At 43.6% G+C, this 18,901-nt stretch overlaps 1 protein-coding gene across 1 annotated transcript in view; it reads right to left on the reverse strand.

The window, feature by feature from the left end:
- The window catches only part of zpld1a (zona pellucida-like domain containing 1a), a 67,136-nt gene extending 59,373 nt beyond the window's left edge, over window positions 1-7,763 (reverse strand). Inside the window, exon 1 of the mRNA XM_078560544.1 lies at window positions 7,442-7,763. The gene's annotated coding sequence lies outside the window, so the exon portion shown is untranslated. The remainder of the gene's footprint in view (window positions 1-7,441) is intronic.
- Window positions 7,764-18,901: the final 11,138 nt, after the last annotated feature.

Here is an 18,901-nt window from a genome sequence, read left to right on the forward strand (position 1 = left end):
CTCCAACATGACCTGCCTATTTTTGTAATCTATGCCTCAACTGATAAAGGCAAGTGTCCCACATGCCTTTTTCACCACCCCACTAACATGCCCCTCTGCCTTCAGAGATCTATGGACATACATGCCAAGGTCCCTTTGTTCCTCAGAACTTCCTAGCGCCATGCCGTTCATTGAATACTTCCTTGTCAAATTACTCCTTCCAAAGTGTATCACCTCACACTTTTCAGGGTTAAATTCCATCTGCCACTTATTTGACCATCCCGTCTATATCTCCCTGTAGCCCAAGACACTCAACCTCACTGTTAACCACCTGGCCAATCTTTGTGTCATCCGCAAACTTAATAATCCTACCCTCCACATAGTCATCTATGTCGTTTATATAAATGACAAATAATCGGGGACCCAGCACAGATCCCTGTGATACGCCACTGGACACTGGCTTCCAGTCACTAAGCCAAGGCTGACTCATTTAGTGGAGCACTAGCTCACCAATTAGCAGATCTGGATGAGGAGGAATATCAGTGGGAGGTTTGCAAAATCCAGCTACTGTCAGTACTAGGTAATTTGACTGGTCCATGCATACCTATCTGTGGATCAGCGCCTCAAATTGCTCAGATTAGGTAAGTAGATAGTGACATATCTGTGCTGTCTTCTGGAAGAAAATCTGCAAACACATTCCACTATTGGTGGCAGTGATGAACATCACAACTCTAAATATCTGTGCAATACATCATCCCTATCAAATACTGGCTATAGCATGTTGTGTCAGCTAGTTTGCACTCATGCATCACTGCTGAGATCACAGATATCTTATTCCACTCTGGAAATGTATACATTCAATTCAGCATAGATCAATGGCAACAGCAGATTAGGGTAACCCATTTGTCCAGCACTGCTAGCTTACTACCCAGAAGGAAAAACAGTTTGGACCAGTAGACTTATTTCCCAGTTTTTACTGTTTTTTCGATCTGGGTAAGATTGCAGTGAATTAATAAATATACCGATGGAGCCATGCTTATCTCGTGTGCAATGGCATGTTGTACATGAATAGAGAGGGACTTTACTCCATCAACATCCAATGGACATACCATTGAAACTGAATTTTAAAGATTTGGACTGATTGTGGGGTGGGGGGGTGGGGAACGGTGTATGGGGTGGTGCATGTGGTGGAGGAAGGGGTGGAAAAAGTATAGTGCAACCACATAGGGTCCTGAGAATTATTCTGGGCGGAATTTTACCCTGGCAGGATTTTACGGTCCCATGAAGTCAATGGACTTTTGAGCAGTTTGCTGCATTTTACGGCCCCTCCCCCCCTGTGACGGGGCCATAAAATTCCACCCTTTGAGTGTGGCACCATTTTGTTCTTCTAAGAATACTCACCAAGGAAGAAAATGAAGAGCATCTACAATTCATGGCAGACCATAAGGCCAAGAGTGAAGATAAGCTGTGGAACTTTCATTACAAGAGAATGGACAACAATGGCAGGATTCCATGGCTAAAGCCTATGATATCTAGATATAATCCTTATTAACCAGTTTTCAACAATACTATCATTGCATGCCACCCTCTGCAGCGTTGTGGAAATTGAGTATGTGTTGGATGTCCAAAGGAAATGACAATCATTTTGCCAGGTTCATTTGTAAGCCTTGACTGTCTAAAATAGCTTCCTAATTGCTGGTTGTATACTGCATTAACCTTGATCCCTTTCAGGGTTGCATATTGACTCACATTAATGTGAATGCTTGATTCTCTTGGTTATGCACTGCATTTAATAAATTCATCATACTGTCTTTTGGGAACAAATGGTTTAGGGTAACTTCCTTTCATTTATTTATGACAAATATGCAATGCACATGAAAATTAATTTGTTATCTTTATAGATTTCTTCAGGTTTGACATCTTCTTTCAGATAGCTTCCCTGGTTTGCAACAAGTTCAGTGTATAATCTCTCAGTTATTTCCTGCCATAGATGTCATTCCAGGCACTTGTATCTTTATAAAAACCAAAAATACTGGAGATATACAGCTGGCCAGTTAGCATATGTAAAGAGAAAAGGCAGGTTATGATGTTAGGAGTGTGTACTCAGATGTATATCTGGGGGTGGAATTGTCCCAGATTTGCACTAAGTGCATTAGTGGGTGGGAGAAATGATGTTTTACTCACCGGTCGCAATGGTGGCTTTTCATGCCGTATCATCCCAAACCCACAGCATTAATTATGCATTCCTGGGACACATCGTTTTGATGGCAAACAGGCTCCGATTCGCTTGCCATGCCGTCACCTCGCCGCTTTATCATGCCAGGCACCACATTTAAAGTACAGCCGCGCTCAGTGCTTCCAGCCCAGGACTGCAGCAAAGAAGACATGGCCCCGAAAGGCAAGAAGATTGCAGCCCTTGAGCACCTATTGGACGCTGTGGGGGCCCACTGTGATGTCCTCTACCGCAGGAAGGGCAGCTACATTACCATTCTGGCTTGGTAGGTGATGGCAGTGGTGATCAGTGCCAATGTTGCACAGAAGAGGTTGGTCACCCAATGCAGATAGAGAATGAATGATCTCATCCATGCAGTCAGGGTATGGCAACCATTTCATCACTCTAGACTCAAACACTCAAGCCCATCATGCATTCACTGGCATCTCACTCACTGACAGCTCAAGGGACATCACCACCCATTCTCACACACATACTCTCACATGTCCATCTGATCTCATCGCCTCTGGAGACTGCCTCCCCAGCCCTCACCATCTTGAGGCCACTTGCACAGATCAACATGTGTCCCCACACACACCCTGGGATACTCTCCTTCCCCAGTGCAGCCCTCATCTTGCAGCCTCTTCCCTTGCCTGAGACCACTTCTCCCCTTTCCCCAAGCAAGCCCTAATCATGTAGCCATTGAAAAGCCATCCACATATGGTTGATCTGGTAGCTGGAGAGCTGCTCGTGAGCTCCCCTAAAAGTGATGTGGTGCTGTCTGTGAAGCTGGTACTGATGATCGAGAGTGCTGCCCGAAGCAAGGTGGCAAACAAACCTTGAAGTTCCAAGCAAAGTGCAGCCTGTCAGGCGCAGGCCTTATATATGCTGTTGTGAAACACGTCGGCATGTTTTCCTGCCGACGTGGGCGGACGATCCATCCGGAGGGGTGGGTGATGGGGGGAGAATGAATCTGGCAGGTTGGCCTTATAATGACATGCAGATCTATTACAATGAGGTTCTTGACGTCTGGTGGTGAGAAACGTGGCCTGCCATCGATGGGCTGAGCAGGCGATTGCAAACCGTTTCATGACGTTGTTAAACCGATTTTTGGCCTTCTCGCCATATTGTCCATTCACGCCACTGAACATGGCCAATACCAGTATGCACGGAAAATCCCGGCCTGGGTGTGAATTCTTCACAATGAAAATAACACGCCCACAACACCGTAACCTTTTCTTTTCTCAGGTGTGAACTGACCAGCTGTGCATGCCAATATTTTCTATTTCTATTTCAGATCTATAGCATTTGTAGTTTTCCCTTTTTAATTTACTACTTTTCACTTGATGTTCTTCTTACTCACGTCAGAGCCTCAAGAACCTGGCTATTAAAGTGCATTTCTTTGGTCTCCATCACTCTTTCTGAATTGTTCTTGGAATATTCCAGATGGACTATATTGATATGCACTGTTTAAATGAAGAAGTGGCTGGTTTGTGTGTTAAATATGCTTCATTGCCCAGCAAAAAAATACGTGTCACTCTGATTTAGCATTTCCTCACAATCTAATGAATAATTTCTTGGCGCTTATGAACAATCTCTTCTTGGTGAGTTGTTCCAGGATTTTTTCAATTTTGACATCTAGTTGTCTATTTCTGTTATACAGTGGCGCAGCATGATAATTCAATCACTAGTCAGCACATTCATAACTTTAGTCAACTAAACTCAATAACAGCACAAAGCAGAATGAATAATGTATTTTTGTTCCTCATTAGTAATAGTGTAAATAATTGAATTAATGTGCAACATAGGAATTATGAAAACCACTGGCAGGATTCTGTTCCCCATATAATTAATTGCTGCCAATCTCATCTGTTTTGCAATTAATTTTGAAAAGTTGGCATTACCTCAACATCACTTGATATTTGTTTAGAATTTCTAATTGACTAAAACTTTAGACTAGCTAATACACAGATAGACAAGAACATATTTTGTTCTTGGCAGGAACCACTTGCATTGACAAATTATCATCTTTAACACCTTCAGGCATACAGTCTAAAAATTCATGGAATAAATAAACAATTTGTTGTTGGCCTAATTGATTTTCATTCAATAATGAAAACATTTTCTTTTATGCCTCTCCCGTGTTGAAAAGATAAAACATATGTTTGTCCAATCAAAAAATTCATTAGGGTTAATTTTTTAAAACTATGTCAGTATCACAGGTGAGTCTACCAATGAAATGCACTAAAAATTTTATATTATCAAACTAACATTGTACTGTTCAGAAAATAATGGTAAATGGAAAATAAGTCAGTCTTCTCCTTGCCTCTTTATTTATTTTACATTTCTTATTAGCTTTTTAACTAAGGAAAGCTCATTATCAGCTAGGTTATACAACAACCCTAACTCTACACAAAACCACAAAAATGGTCAGTGCTCCAGCTTTCATGAGCTACAGCTCTTTCATGCTTTAAATAGAATTGTGGTAATTCTTCATCATCATCAGCTGTTTTGTACTCCAGTGAAAAAATGTCACATTAGGAAGTAATTCAATGTTTTGACTATTGATAATGAAAATATGTATTTATTTGACCATTATTAGTATTTATGTTGCTCTTTCCAGTTTAATGTTTTAATGTTTTTAATGAATCTATGCAAAAATAAATTTATTGTAAATTAGAAAAATGTCAATTTTATATAATGCATGTTGGTATAATTTTCAAAATGCATGGCCGCTGTTAACTAAGAATATAATGATCTAAGGAATTCAGTGATTTTTAAAACTTTAAATTGAATTAGGTTTGTTTCTCGCATAATTGTGTTTAATATTTAATTCATATGTAGCAGTTTGTTTACCAGAAAAAAATAATTGAACTATTTAATACTGTGCTGAAGACAATTTAAAGGCATAATAGTTCAGACAAGGCCTTAGCTCAGTGGTAGCTCTCTCATCTCTGAGTCAGAAAGTCATTTATATAGCGCCTTTCAAGACCTCAGGATGTCCCAAAGCACTTTACAGCCAACGAACTGTGATCAATGTTGTAGGAGACCTTAATTGGCAAGATTCCACAAAGTGCAATGAGATATAGAATCATAAGGCACAGAAGGAGGCCACTTGGCCCATCATGTCAGTTCCAGTGCTTTGAAAGAGCTATCCAATTAGTCCTGCTCCTCTGCTCTTTCCCCATAGCCCTGCAAATTTTTCTTTTTCAGGTATATCATCCAATTTTATTTTGGAAGTTACTGCTTCTATCATGTTTTCAGGTAGTGCATTCCAGATTATAACAAATGCATATCAAAGCATTTCCTAATTTCCTCCCTAGATTTTTATCTATGTCCTCTGGTTACCAACTCCTCCAGTGGCATCAGTTTTTCCTTATTTACTCTATCAAAAACCTTCATAATTTTGAACACTGCTAATAACCTCCTTTGTTCGAAGAAGAGTCATCCTATTTTGTCTAGGTTCTCCATGGAACTGACCAGACCAGTTGAAATTTTTATTGAAAAGTCTGCCCGTTTGTTACCACCCACCTTGCACTATTGCACAAGATCAAAAATAACCCCAGAGAGCGTAGGAGTTCATTTGACCCATTATGGCTGCATGGCTCCCTGAAAGAATTATCTATATAAGCCATTCATTATAATTTCCCCAGCAGACCATTTAAATTTTTTGCTTTCAAATATTTGTACATTTACTGTTTCCTAACAATACTCAGATAAAGACATTTATCTTAACCTCTCCATTTGCTTTTTTTTGATGATCGTAAATGGATGTCTACTAGTTACAAACTGACTAGTTAGTAGGCATACTTTGTCCCAATTTACCTAATCAAAACCTCTCATAATTTTGAACACCTTGGACAGTTATTTTGCTTTTACAAATTCTGCTAATTCAGAATAGTCAGGGTTCCAACGTTTTATCCCCCAACCCACCCCAAAAAGTAGATGAAGTGCTAAAAGGAAATTAAGTTACTTTCTAGGTTTTATCAGTTGAATTTTGTGAAGATCTATAAAGCACATTAGGAGTTGTGTTTCAAGTTACTTAATTTTGAATTATTTTGAATGATCTTGCTATTGTCACCCCTTGCCTCAAATCTTTAATGATTGCCTCTATTTTATAAATACTACCTCATTACTTGTAAGAATTTTTCTATTTGTTCCTTCAAAGATGCAAATATATTGTCCCATTCATTCTTCCTCTTCTCAGATCCTCACCTCTGCTAAAATTAAGGCTCATTTACATTTGTTTCTTCTCATTCTTTTCCAGGACCTCATATCTATGAAGCTCTTTACCCTCATCATAGCTTTTCAACAGTTCCTCCAACAGTTTATCGGTTTCTAAATGACAAACTAGTCTTCAGTTAATCACGTTTTTCCAATTTACATTTACTTCCTTCCTACTTTTTTCAAATTTGATAATATCTGTCCACTATGAGATTTGGCCTTTACATAGGTTTCTCTGCTGAAGAAAAATCTTTCTGGCACCAAGACAGAGATAAATAAACAAATTTGCAAAGGCAATATTATATTCCCCCCTTGCCCATGAAGAGGTGGCTACAAATAAAACAGAACTGACTAAAAATGATGAAAGTAGGATTAGCATTTTATAATACCTTGTATATGAAAATAAGCAAAGAAGGAATTTGTCGACAAATGCAGTAAGTGAAATTATTGGAGACATTAGGTTTTGTGAGCAAGTTTATTCTAAAACTGACTTAGGTTTGACAACAACAAAGTTATTTTGTCACAGGGCTTGTTGAAACAGCAAAGGTAAATGCAAATATTAATCTTTAATATGCCCATCAAATCATAATTAAAATGATGGACAGTTAAAGTCTATTTATTGAATATACTTATACACATGATTTGCTAAATGGGGTTATTGATTGGAAAATTAGTGTATCTTAAAGTTCACAATCTGTGAAAGCCTTTAGAGGAATTAATTTTATGTTCTTAATAAAAGCTTTCATTGGACTTGGTATCAATAACCAATCTTTATGTGAAATCAACAAGATCTAGATGACAATTTAATTCAGGAGTTGGCTAACATTAAAAGCTCCTTTTGAAGTGATCTCTGAATTTTGTAACTTTTGGATAAAAATGGATAATAATGTTGGAGGGGATCATTTCTTCCCTCTGCTAAGAAAAAAATAATTTGGGTCTAAATTAGGGTCGCCATTACTTACTGTTTACAGGCCTGGAAGATAAGTGACTAAAAACATTTTAAAAAATAATCATCTTTCCACTTACCCAAGTAACTTGTAGCTGGCAGGTCAGCTGTGCTCCATATGCCTTGTCCTTCTTCATGTGATCTAGTTTTCTGCTCTCTTGCCATACAGAATATTATTAGGAAAAATAGAGGAGCAGTGGTAATCTAAGGCAAACAGAAGAATTCATTATTTAAGCACTGTGATAAAAACTGTACATGGAGTAACATGGGAAAAGTTACCAAATCTGAATTTATTGTACCACTCTTTTCAACAGCCCAGAAACCTGAGTAGATTGTGAGGTCCAGGCTTTGATTGTGCTTTCTGTTTCATCTCCACCTTTCAATACACAATCTTTTTGTGAGATTTACACTGTAAGTTGTCGATTTAGCAAAATTACTGAATCATCAGACTGTTGAACATTCCTGTCTGCAGTGTGTACAAAAAGTCTGGAAAAACTAACTGCAGAATAAAATCAGACACTGAAAGTGAGCCACAGTTATCAGAGTCATTATGTATTTTGCCAAGAATATTTCACCCATTCAATCTTAAATCTAGTTCTACATTTGTTTCATTGTGAGGAGGTGATTGTCTGTGGCACATAAAAATGCAGAAATGATACCGTCAAAAGAACCATTAAACTACCCCTGGGATTTCGAGTATTTTCTCAATCAACTCAGATTCTACAAAGTTAAAAACTGAGACACCCTCGAGCCCCGATTTTAACTCAGGGGGCGAATGCTTGGTGCTGAGGTGGGTGGAAAATGTACATGATGATGCCAATTTGAGTCCTGGGCTATTTTAACACCCTGGGCCTTATTACGTTGTAGGAGGTAATAATCCTGCCCAAATTCAGCGGGAATGGTGAAGTGGCTGGTGGGCAGGGGCAGGATTTTGCCGGTTCTGAAGAAGAGTTGTATTATCGTTAACTCTACTTCTCTCTCCATGGATGCTGCCAGACCTGCTGAGTATTTCCAGCATTTTCAGTTTTTATTTCAGGATTTTGCAGGGCAGGAGGGTACTGCTGGGATTCAAGGGAATGGTACTTGGTGGTATGGTAAGTGGTGATAGAGGGTTGGGAGGGTTCTGGAGGAGATCAGAGACAGATGAGAAGAAGAAAAACCTGGCTCAGTGGAGGCTCAAGGTTATCTTGTATGGCCTGGAGTAACACATTTAAGAAATGGTAAAATTTAAAAATACCTGGTCTTGTTTTGGCTATGATCCTGTATGCTGTCAGGATTCCCCACAGACCCAGCGAAGTGTAACGCTATCATTATCAATATCATAGGACTCCGATTTTTAAATATTATTCAGGCCTCCATTTGCCTGTGGCAGATGGCCCTGATCCCACTGAAATCTGGTGTTCAAATAGCAGCGGGAGCAATTAAGGTGGGAATACAATGGGAAGTTCCCAACATTAATTCTAATCATCTGCCTGCTCTATTCTTGTCAGACGGGCAGTGTTAAAATCAGGCCTTTCAAGTGACCCAGTGGCATTTTGATTCTGTAATGAAAAGTATTTATTCAGAAGTAGTTAAAACACAAAAGATTCAATATTTTTCATGTGGTATGATACAATTTCATTCTCAAACAATGGACCTTTTGGAATTCTCACAATGGCTGATTTTATTCCCTGTATTGGACAGTTTTGCTATACACAGAAGCCAACTAACTTGAAGTTCTTTAAAATGGTGGTTAAAGAGGTCTTTGAAAACTTTCATTAAGAATGTGTGTGCTGAGCTTCCTTAACTGCTTAGTGGATAAATAGGCCACCGGGTGTGGTACTGACACATACAGGCCAGATTTGATTCGTAGTTTGGAATGAGTTAGCTGATCTCAGCCAGCTGTTGAAAACCAGCCACAATGCCTTTGGTTTCCAGGCAAATAAATCAAGCAGTGTTCTGGATTTTGGGCCCAAATTTTCGCTGCCAAGTCAGCTGCACAGAGTCGAGATATTTCCTGACCTCATGAACCTGACTCAGGAGAAACTGCCCAGAATGGCAAGATTTTCGCTCCAAGGGTGTGGATGCACACTGGAGTCAGGCCCACCACCACCAGGGCTGCTGATTGCCAAGGCAGGCTGTTTAAAATGCTTGCCACCTCATCACAGTTCGAATAAAAGCATTAAAACAAAAAATGGCCTTCTATCCCTCATACCTTACACCCTACACCCATTCATTGCTATGCACTCCCATAACCCATCCAGGCCAACTCATGCCAGCCTATGCCCCTCTACCCACCCTCCTTAGCCCTTCATATCCTCCAGGGCAACCTATGCCCCTCCACACATCCTCCATGGACCCTTATAGCCCCTATGCCAACTTAGTGCCAATTTATGCCACCCCATGCCCCCCACCAATTCCCCCCACTTTGATCTTACACCCTCCATGCCAACTCATCCAGTATCTACCAAGGGCAGACCTCAGGAGCCATGCTAAGATGAAATAAAATGATGTTCTAAGTATCTATGACAGACTTCACTATGTATATATAAAATACACTCATTGATATAAGACCATTCAATAATTTAAACCCTTCAAGTGCTTAATCCCTTATAAAAATACACATTTGTATTCATTATCCCATTTAAAAGACATCTAATCCCTTTATAACCACTTGGAGCTGTCAATTAAACTGTGAAGTTACAGCCCCTTCCCCCCACTGTGATAATGATAAGTTGTGTAAGCAATCAAGCAATACTAATACTATATTGACAGACCCCAGGCTTATGTCAACAAACGACTTTTGAAATTGCAAGCACCAATTTTTTTCAACTAAGGGACACAACAGGCTGATTTTTTTCAAAATTTAAAGAGCAGGGGATTTAAATAACGTGACAGCTTGACTGTTCCATAGACCTTATCCACCCTTATATGCACATTAATGTCTACTCTTAAAGATCCCAAAAGGGTACCTGACCTCTCCAAAGGGCACATGACTGCTCCAGGGAACTTCGGTAGGCTTAGACATTTTCCTCAAATTTGTAAATCCCACGGGTCATGTTTCAGAAACCTTGGCGATGAAAATTGCTTCGGAGTTGAAGGCAGCTGAACTTTTTAATGTGCTGCTGCCTCCGTGAACCATGGTTGTGTGAAATACATAAATATATCCCACCCCGTTTCCCCGCCCCCACACCTAGAGAAAATGGCTGGTAGAAAATGGGGGGGCAAGGGCTTCCAGATTCAGTGCTCCGGCTCCATTTTGGCTAAAGCATGGAGCCCTTCCGTTCCTGTGAAAATTCAAGCCTTGATAACACTGATTTCACTGTCAAGGCTCATAGTTGAAGAATTGTCAATGAGATACTGAAAAACTGCTGCAATCTGCATGAATCAGCACTGAGAGATGAGGAGGAACTTGGAAGTCAAAAATAGAAAATGCGCATTTTTGTGACAATGTGGGTAGTAATGATAATGACAGTGAAAATGAAGATTATTTCAGTACATGATTAATCACAAGCATGAACACCACTACTATATCACCCATTGACAGTTAGACCGGTGGTATTAATGTTTGTGATTATCTTTGGCCCTGGAGGCAATGATTACTACGACCATATTGGTAATGGCACTGATGGTGGATGCAAAGGTTGGATTATCAATCCAGGGTTGAGAACCCGACGCCTGGATCGTTTCTGGATCCCGACCCTGCATTGTGTCAATATCAGTGACCTGATGCAATTTTCAAATGTAATTGGCTCAGTTCGGCACCCAATTAGCAGCAATGGAAGCAGCCTGGAGGTGGGACCTAGTTACGGAACGCAATTTGAAAAGACAAGCAGCAACGTTGACTGGGCTTGCCATTGCCTGAAGTTATGGAGCATCAGAGAGCTCAGGAGGTCAGCGCTTACCTGGGGAGGAATCTTCTTTCAGCCCTACACTTTGCAGATGCCTCCCTGGGGCCATTGACAGACACTGTCTCTGAGAAGAAAGATGTACTTTTCTCTCAATCTGGAAGAAGAAATCCTCTCAGAAAGACAAAGGGGGCATGGATTGAGGTGGCCGTAAAGGTTTGCAGCTGGGGTGTTATCAGGAGGATTTGGGTGAAGAAGGCGCTTCAATCATCTGATAAGGTCTGAAGGGTGGCAAACAACACCCCGATGACAGGTTTCTAACTATGTATAAACCTGAATACACACAAGCTGCAGCAGACTGAGTGCCCACAATTCTCATTAGCATTGTCAGAATAAGTGGCATCAATGACCCTCACATATGGGGTACAATTGAACAGGGGCATCACTGAGAAATGCAGCATTCCATGTGAATGTTGTTGCTGGAATTAGTGAGGGATGGCAGCCTTCACGTGAATCTTCTCCTTTTATCCTGTCGGAGAAGTGAATTGGGTGGGCTTGACGGGGGCGAGCCGGAATGGTCGGAAAGCCGACCACCGCCCACAATCGAGGTGCAACTGCGTTTCCACACTGGCAGGCCAATTAAGGACCACCTGGCATGAAACGCGTGCTGCAGTGCTCAGCGCTGCCTGTGTGGGTGGGAGGGGAGGAGGAGGAGGGCGAGCGGGGAATCTCAAGCATGTGCACAATTGCGCACAGGAAAACATATAAAAAATCAAAAATAAAATATTTTTAAATGTTACAAAACATGTTCCCTCATGTGACTCTGTCACACGAGCAGGGACAAGTTATTAATGAAAAGTTAAAATTTTTATTTCATTTTTAATTGCTGTTGGAAACCTCATCCCGCCCGTGGATGAGGTTTCCTAAAAATTGCAAAGGCCACTTGGCCTTTTTGCCAGCCTGCCAACTGTAAGGTTGGACGGGCAGTGAAAAATTACACTTAATTAGTACTTTAATGACCTTAACAGGCCTGTTAATTGTCGGTGGGCGCACTGCCGACTCTCGCGTGCGCCCACCGACTGAAATATCGCGCAAGTGCGCAATGACGTTGGGATGCTCGCCCGTCATCACGCGTCATTTTACGCTCATTTGGGTTGGGCGTGCGTCCGCCTGATGAGGTAAAAACTCTGGCCCAGGGAAATCTCTTAGACGGGTGGTGACATACTGTGGTGCCAACTCTGAACTCCATGGAGCAGGCTGTGATGGAGATCACGAGGGTAGCATCACGTCAGGTTGTGGGCAATGACGAGATGGAAGGTTGTCCAGAACAGGGCCATTTGATAGTTCAATTGACTGGTGAAGAGCATGGAGGCCAATCTTGCCCAGTGTGCACTGTGGCTTTACAACCGCTGTCAGTTATTGGGCTAGTTGTGCTGAGGCAGCTGCACAGTAGGCACCTCCTTGTGTTTCCCACAGGACCAGTCACAGAGGGGAAGACAAATGTATTAGCCCAGTCGCTGCTGGCCTCCTTAGTGGGGAGAGATGTCCTGGAGGCAGCAATGCCACATCATTCCTCCAAACCTTGCACCACCACAGACAGACTCACCTTGCTTGGGCCTCAATCTAGCTTAGAATGGGGAGCACTGGGTGAACTGCACCTCACAAGTGACCAGGAGGAAGAGGAGGATGAGTCAGAATCAGCTGTGGGCAGGCTCAGAGGTTGGAGGACAGACACAACCAGGCTCTGCTGGACAGAGATGCTGGTTCTCAGGTGTCACATACAAAGAGGGTCATTCTGGAGCATCAGAGGCAGATAACAACCTGAATATTGGAGTTCTTTGAGACATTGTGGAACCATGGGCAGACAATAGAGGAGCCCATGCAGCATATGTGCTCCGTCATGGCTCAAGGATTTGAGCACATGAGCTTCTGCATTGAGATAGTGGCCACCCTCTTGGAGACCCATATGCAGCACCACTCTGGGTAGATGCAGAACCAATACATTGGCATGCACAGGAAGAGTGAGACTTTCTGTAGCATTGACTGCTCAGTGTAGCTAATGGCACAGAGATGCTTGGAATGGATGTTAGCTGCATTGCAGCCGGCGACCTCATCCAGCATGCAAGGGCACCATGAAAGTGTTGAGGAAGTCGAAGAGGTTGATGAGGCGAAATCCCTGAGAGGGCATCGGTGTCATCCCTTGCATCCTCCGCTCTTCTGACTGAGGAAACACCCATGACGCAAGGCCCCATGACAGAGGCTGCCCCTGCAATGACGCAGGCACAGCAGCCTGTGGAGGAGCCCCCACAAGCACCTCTCCCGAAGGGACGGAAGCAACAGACATCTCGGCCCTGAGCAGAGACAAGGGAGTAGGCCATCTCCACCTCATGTAGAAGCACTGTGTAGACGCGAATGGGAACGCAAGGTGCCACAGCATTAGAAGCACTTATTGGGTCAATTGGGGGTGATGTTTCCTCGGTTTGTAAGTTCATTTACTTTGCCTTTATTATATTATTGATTATGCCTATGAGCAGACTTGAGTTTTATTATTGCTTCATGTCAAAAGTGACATGAAGTTAAGGGCCAAGGGTAATGGTGGGCCAGCTGGGTTTCATGTGGTGCCACAGTCTGTTTTAGGAGAGACTGTTGGTGGTGGAGACCATTGTTTCATTCAAGATGGATGGTGATGGGATTATTCAGATTGGTGTGTTTGTTGGGTATCTTCCCTCTACGATGGAAGGTAAGTGACAGGGTCATCTGTCATGAAGGTGGGGAGTTGCTCAAGTGAAATGCTGCTGAATTAGCATGGCACTGGCAGTCATACCAGCCTGCCAATTGGCATGACCCCTGGATGGCCTTGATGAACTTCTCTAATGCCTGGGCATTGGATCTCTCTGGACCACCCACTTTGTCCTCCTCTTTCTCTTTCTCTCTGTCCCCCTCTAAGGGAGGGTGGTATTCCAAATTCTTCTCTTCATCCAGCTTTAGACCTCTTTGTCTAGTCATGTTGTGCAGTGTGCAGCAAATGATCACAACACAAGGCACCATGGCTGACTTGTACTGGAGGGCACCACCCTACTGGTCAAGGCAATGGAAGCTCAACTTCAAGATGCCAATGATCTTGTTCAAAGCAAGTATGTGTAAGTAGATGGTTTAGGTTATAATGTTTCTCTGCATCAGTAGCTGGGCAATGGACGGGCGTCACGAGCTACCTCTTCAGGGGATAATCCTTGTTCCCCAGCAGCTGCCCATGGAGTCTGGATGTATGGCATCTGGAGCTTTTGAAAGATAAAAACTCCCAGTCCCTGAAACCATTGGACACCCCTAACCACAATCAGAAGCCTTCTGGAACCACATCTAGCCCCTTTCATCATCATTAGACACCCCACCATCAGAACGCCAGCAATCGGGATCTGTCACTGCAATGCCCTGCATTCCAGACATCCTCCAGCAATCGTGACTATCCCAGAAGGGAACCCCATTCAAGGACTTTCTCACTGCCCCAATACACATACCTACTATGGTGAACTTCGGCCTTGTGAAACAGGCTTTAAGCTTGAAGACCTCCAACCATGGCCAATCAAGCCGCCTGTGGGCAGGAATCCCACAGGAAAAAATGTAAAGGTGCCCTGCAGTTGAATTCTTCAGGACATTCTGGAAGCCCGTTCTTCTGGGTATCTCAATGTCACAACATTCCCTCTTGCACAGAACTTGCCTCCCGGCTAAAATCTAGCCAAAAGTTCTGGAAAATGTGAGGCTGAATTTTACCAGCTCTATGTGACTGGCTGGGAGGTGAGGGGAGGAGAAGATGTCGGGAGGAGAGCACAAAGTTGTCCCACTGCCACAGTATATAACCAGTGGCAGGAACCTCAGCGGTGTGGGCCGCCAATTGAGCCACAATTATTCAGAAAGGGAGGGAGACAAAAAACAGGTAACTATAGGCCAGTTAACTTACCATCTGTCATTGGGAAAATGTTAGAGTCTATTATAAAGTGTGTAATAGCAGAGCATTTAGAAATGCATAATATAACCAAGCAGAGTCAGCATGGCTTCATGAAGGGGAAATCATGCCTGACAAAATTTATTAGAATTCTTTGAGGAGGTAAAAAGCAGGATAGATAAAGGGGAACCAGTAGATGTAATATATTTTGATTTCCAAAAGGCACTTGATAAGGTACTGCACATAAGGCTACTTAATACGATTGACAAGGTAGATGCTGAGAGGCCCATGGGGTTGGAGGTAGTATATTAGCATGGATAGAGGACTAGCTAACTAATAGAAGACAGAGAGTTGGGATACGGGGGGCATTTTCAGGATGGCAACCTGTAACGAATGGAGTGCAACAGGGGTCAGTGCTGGGGCCACAATTATTTACAATATATATTAATAACTTGGATGAGGGAAATGACTGTACTATCGCCAAATTTGTGGATGACACAAAAATAGGTGGGAAGGCAAGTGGTGAAGATGACACAAAGAGTTTTTAGAGGGATATAGACAAGTTAAGCGAGTGAGCAAAAACTTGGCAGACTTGTGAGAAAATATGACCTTATGCACTTTGTCATGAAGAATAGAGGAACTGAATATTACTTAAATGGAGAAAGACTGAAGAAAGCTGCTGCACAGAGGGATTTGGGGGTCCTTGTGTATAAATCACAAAAAGCTAGCATACAAGTTCAGCAGGCAATAGGTAAGGCAAATGGAATGTTGGTCTTTATTTCAAAGGGAATGGAGTATAAAAATAAGGAAGTCTTGCTAAAACTATACAAGGCACTAGTTAGACCACACCTAGAATGCTGTGAACAGTTTTGGTCCCTTTATCTAGGGAAAGATATCCTGGCATTGAAGGCAGTCCAGAAAATGTTCACTAAGTTGATCCTGGGTATGGAGGGATTTTCTTATGAGGAGAGGTTGAGTAGGTTGGGCCTGTACTCATTGGAGTTTAGAAGAATGAGAGGCGACCTTATTGAAATATATAAGATTCTTAGGGGGCTTGACAGGGTAGATGCTGAGAGGTTGTTTCCCCTTGTGAGAGAGTCTAAGACCAGAGGGCATAATCTCAGAGTAAGGGGTCGCCCATTTTAAACGGAGATGAGGAGGAATTTCTTCTCTCAGATGGTAGTCAATCTGTGGAATTTTTTACTGCAGAGGGCTGTAGAAGCTGGGTTGTTAAGTTATGTTCAAGGCTGAGATAGACAGATTTTTAATCAATAAGGGAATCAAGGGATATGGGGAAAAGGTAGGAAAGTGGAGTTGAAGATTTTCAGATCAGCCATGATCTCATTGAATGGCAGAGCAGACTCGATGGGCCAAATGGCCTACCTCTGCTCCTACATTTTATGGTCTTATAAGGGCCCAAATAGTGGCCACATTCTAATTCTGCCGGCATTTTACCCATGTCAGGACAGCCTGCCGCTGTGTGGGGAGGCTGCCAAGTAAACACTGGCAGCCTCCCTGAAGGTTCTGGCACAGGGGGGGACCCTCCTTAATGCTGTCCCATGGCCCACAGGAGGCCCCCAAGTGGCAATGGCTGCCCTCGCGGCTAATGGGTTGCTGTTGGAATATGCCTACTCCTGACTCTGATCGCCATGGCCTGCCTGGTTGCTTGACCTAAGCTGACAGAAACAAACTTACGTTTTCTTCAGGTGAGGCGGCCTCTCCTTCATTCTACAGCCTTAGCAGTGGGCATTGCTAGCAGTGGGCCCTCTGTGCCAGCACCTCTGAGAAGCGGTCTTGGTGGTAGACTCTTAATTGGCTGTTGCTGGAAAATGCCAGCCCCGGGTCCCGCTGCCTGCTGGCGTGGGGTTGGCTCCCATTTTTGGTCCCAGAAGTGGGACATCTGAACAGTCGACAAACTCTGACAAAGTAGTCACTATGACAAGGGTGAAAATAATAAAGAATTTAGAGTATTTGAGCAATGGGAGATGGTTGAGGTGCAAACTAAATGTATTTCTAGGAGGGCGTGAAGAAGGATATCCAAAGCTAGAGCTCCCTGGATGACTAAAGATATAGAGGTTAAAATAAAACAAAAGAAAGAGACTTATAATAAATGTCAAGCTCAGGGGAGAACCAAGCTGAAACTACAGAGGAGATCTAAAAAAAGGAATAACAGGGGCAAAGAGAGTAGGAGAATAGATTAGGGTGTAACACAAGAGAGAACCCAAAGGGTGGAATCGTCCCAGATATGCACTAAGTGTGGTAGCAGGCAGAAAAAAGAACATTTTACTCGCCAGCTGCAATGGCGAGTTTTCGCGTTGTATCGTCCCATTCCTGCCTCATTAAATATTCATTTCTGGGAAACATGCCATGTCACTGGCATGGTGTCCTCTGATTCACTCGCCCCGCCATCACCTCAGGTCTTCAGTAAACCAAGCACCACAATTAAAGGCCGTGCCTGCACAGAGCTAGCACTCTTCAAGGGATAGGAAACTGCTGGGAATTGATGGCTGCCAAAGGGAGGAAACTTGCTGCCCCTTGATTTAGTGACACCTCCCTTGAGTGCATGCTTTACATAGTGGAGGCCTGCCGCTAATTCCTCTACGCCCACTCTGGGCGAAGACCAACAAGCAAGGTCACTAACCCAGCAAGGGTGGTGGTGGAAGCAGTTGCCAGTGCTAATGCCCTACAAAAGAGGACAGCAATCCAGTACAGGAAGAGGATGAATGTTCTCATCCATTCCGCTAGGGTAATTCACTCATCATTCTCAACTCACACTCACAAACCCATCACACATCCACAGGGATCTCGCACCTCAAAGGACAACAAGACTGATCACACTCCCATGCAGCACCTGTGCCTGCCCACCTCGAGGCTCCTCTCACTTTTGATTTCAGAAGTATGGTGGTTGTTAAGTATGTTTGCACCTCCCCCACTCTTTCCTCTCCCCCAGTCACCGATGTCCTTTCCCCCATCACTGTTGACCCCCCTGGCATCACCTTCCACTTCCCCACCATCACCTACCAACCAGAACCCTTTTCTTTCCAGGCTGTCCAGGTGAATGTGCACATTCCCTATCTTCCTGAAAATCCCACCCCCAACCACATTGACCTCCCGACCTCCTCCTTCCCACCCCCAGGGTCCGTGTCTGTCTTCGAATCCCCACCGATCACCCTCGCCGTCCCTTCTGCTGCTACCATCGCACTCTCACCCTCCTGCCCTACCAGCTCACTTTGCCCTTTCTCATACTCACCATTCCCTCCAACCATGTCCACCATCATTTCACTTCCCAGAAGGCAGTCATCGACTCCACACACCTCTCCCTTACACATTCACCTGAACACCCCTCCATTACTCCCTCCTCCCCTCTGGACTCCTTCCCCACCCCGAACTCTTTCCTTTCCCCATACTCCCTCCCTCCTCTGAACTCCTTTCTCCTCCCCAGACTCCGCCTCCCTCTCCGCCGGACTCCTTACCCCCTGCAAACTCCTTCCTCCACTCTTCCTCCTTCCTCTCCCTGGACTCCTTTCTCCCTCTGGACTCCTGCCCCCCTCCGAACTCCTTCCTCCCCCTAAAGTCCAACTCCACTCCGAACTCCTTCCCTTACACCTTCCTTCCCTGTTACACCTACCTCCTCAGTTGCCGCATTCTCTCCCGTTACACTCTTCTCCCCCAATACTCCCTCCCCTCTTGCCAACCTTAATGCCCTGACAACATCACTCCCAACCTCACCCACTCCCCCAACCCCATTGTTACCCGGCCACCCTCTTGCCGGT

This window comes from Cetorhinus maximus, chromosome 16 (genome assembly GCF_964194155.1).
Source record: "Cetorhinus maximus chromosome 16, sCetMax3.hap1.1, whole genome shotgun sequence".
Lineage (NCBI taxonomy): Eukaryota > Metazoa > Chordata > Chondrichthyes > Lamniformes > Cetorhinidae > Cetorhinus > Cetorhinus maximus.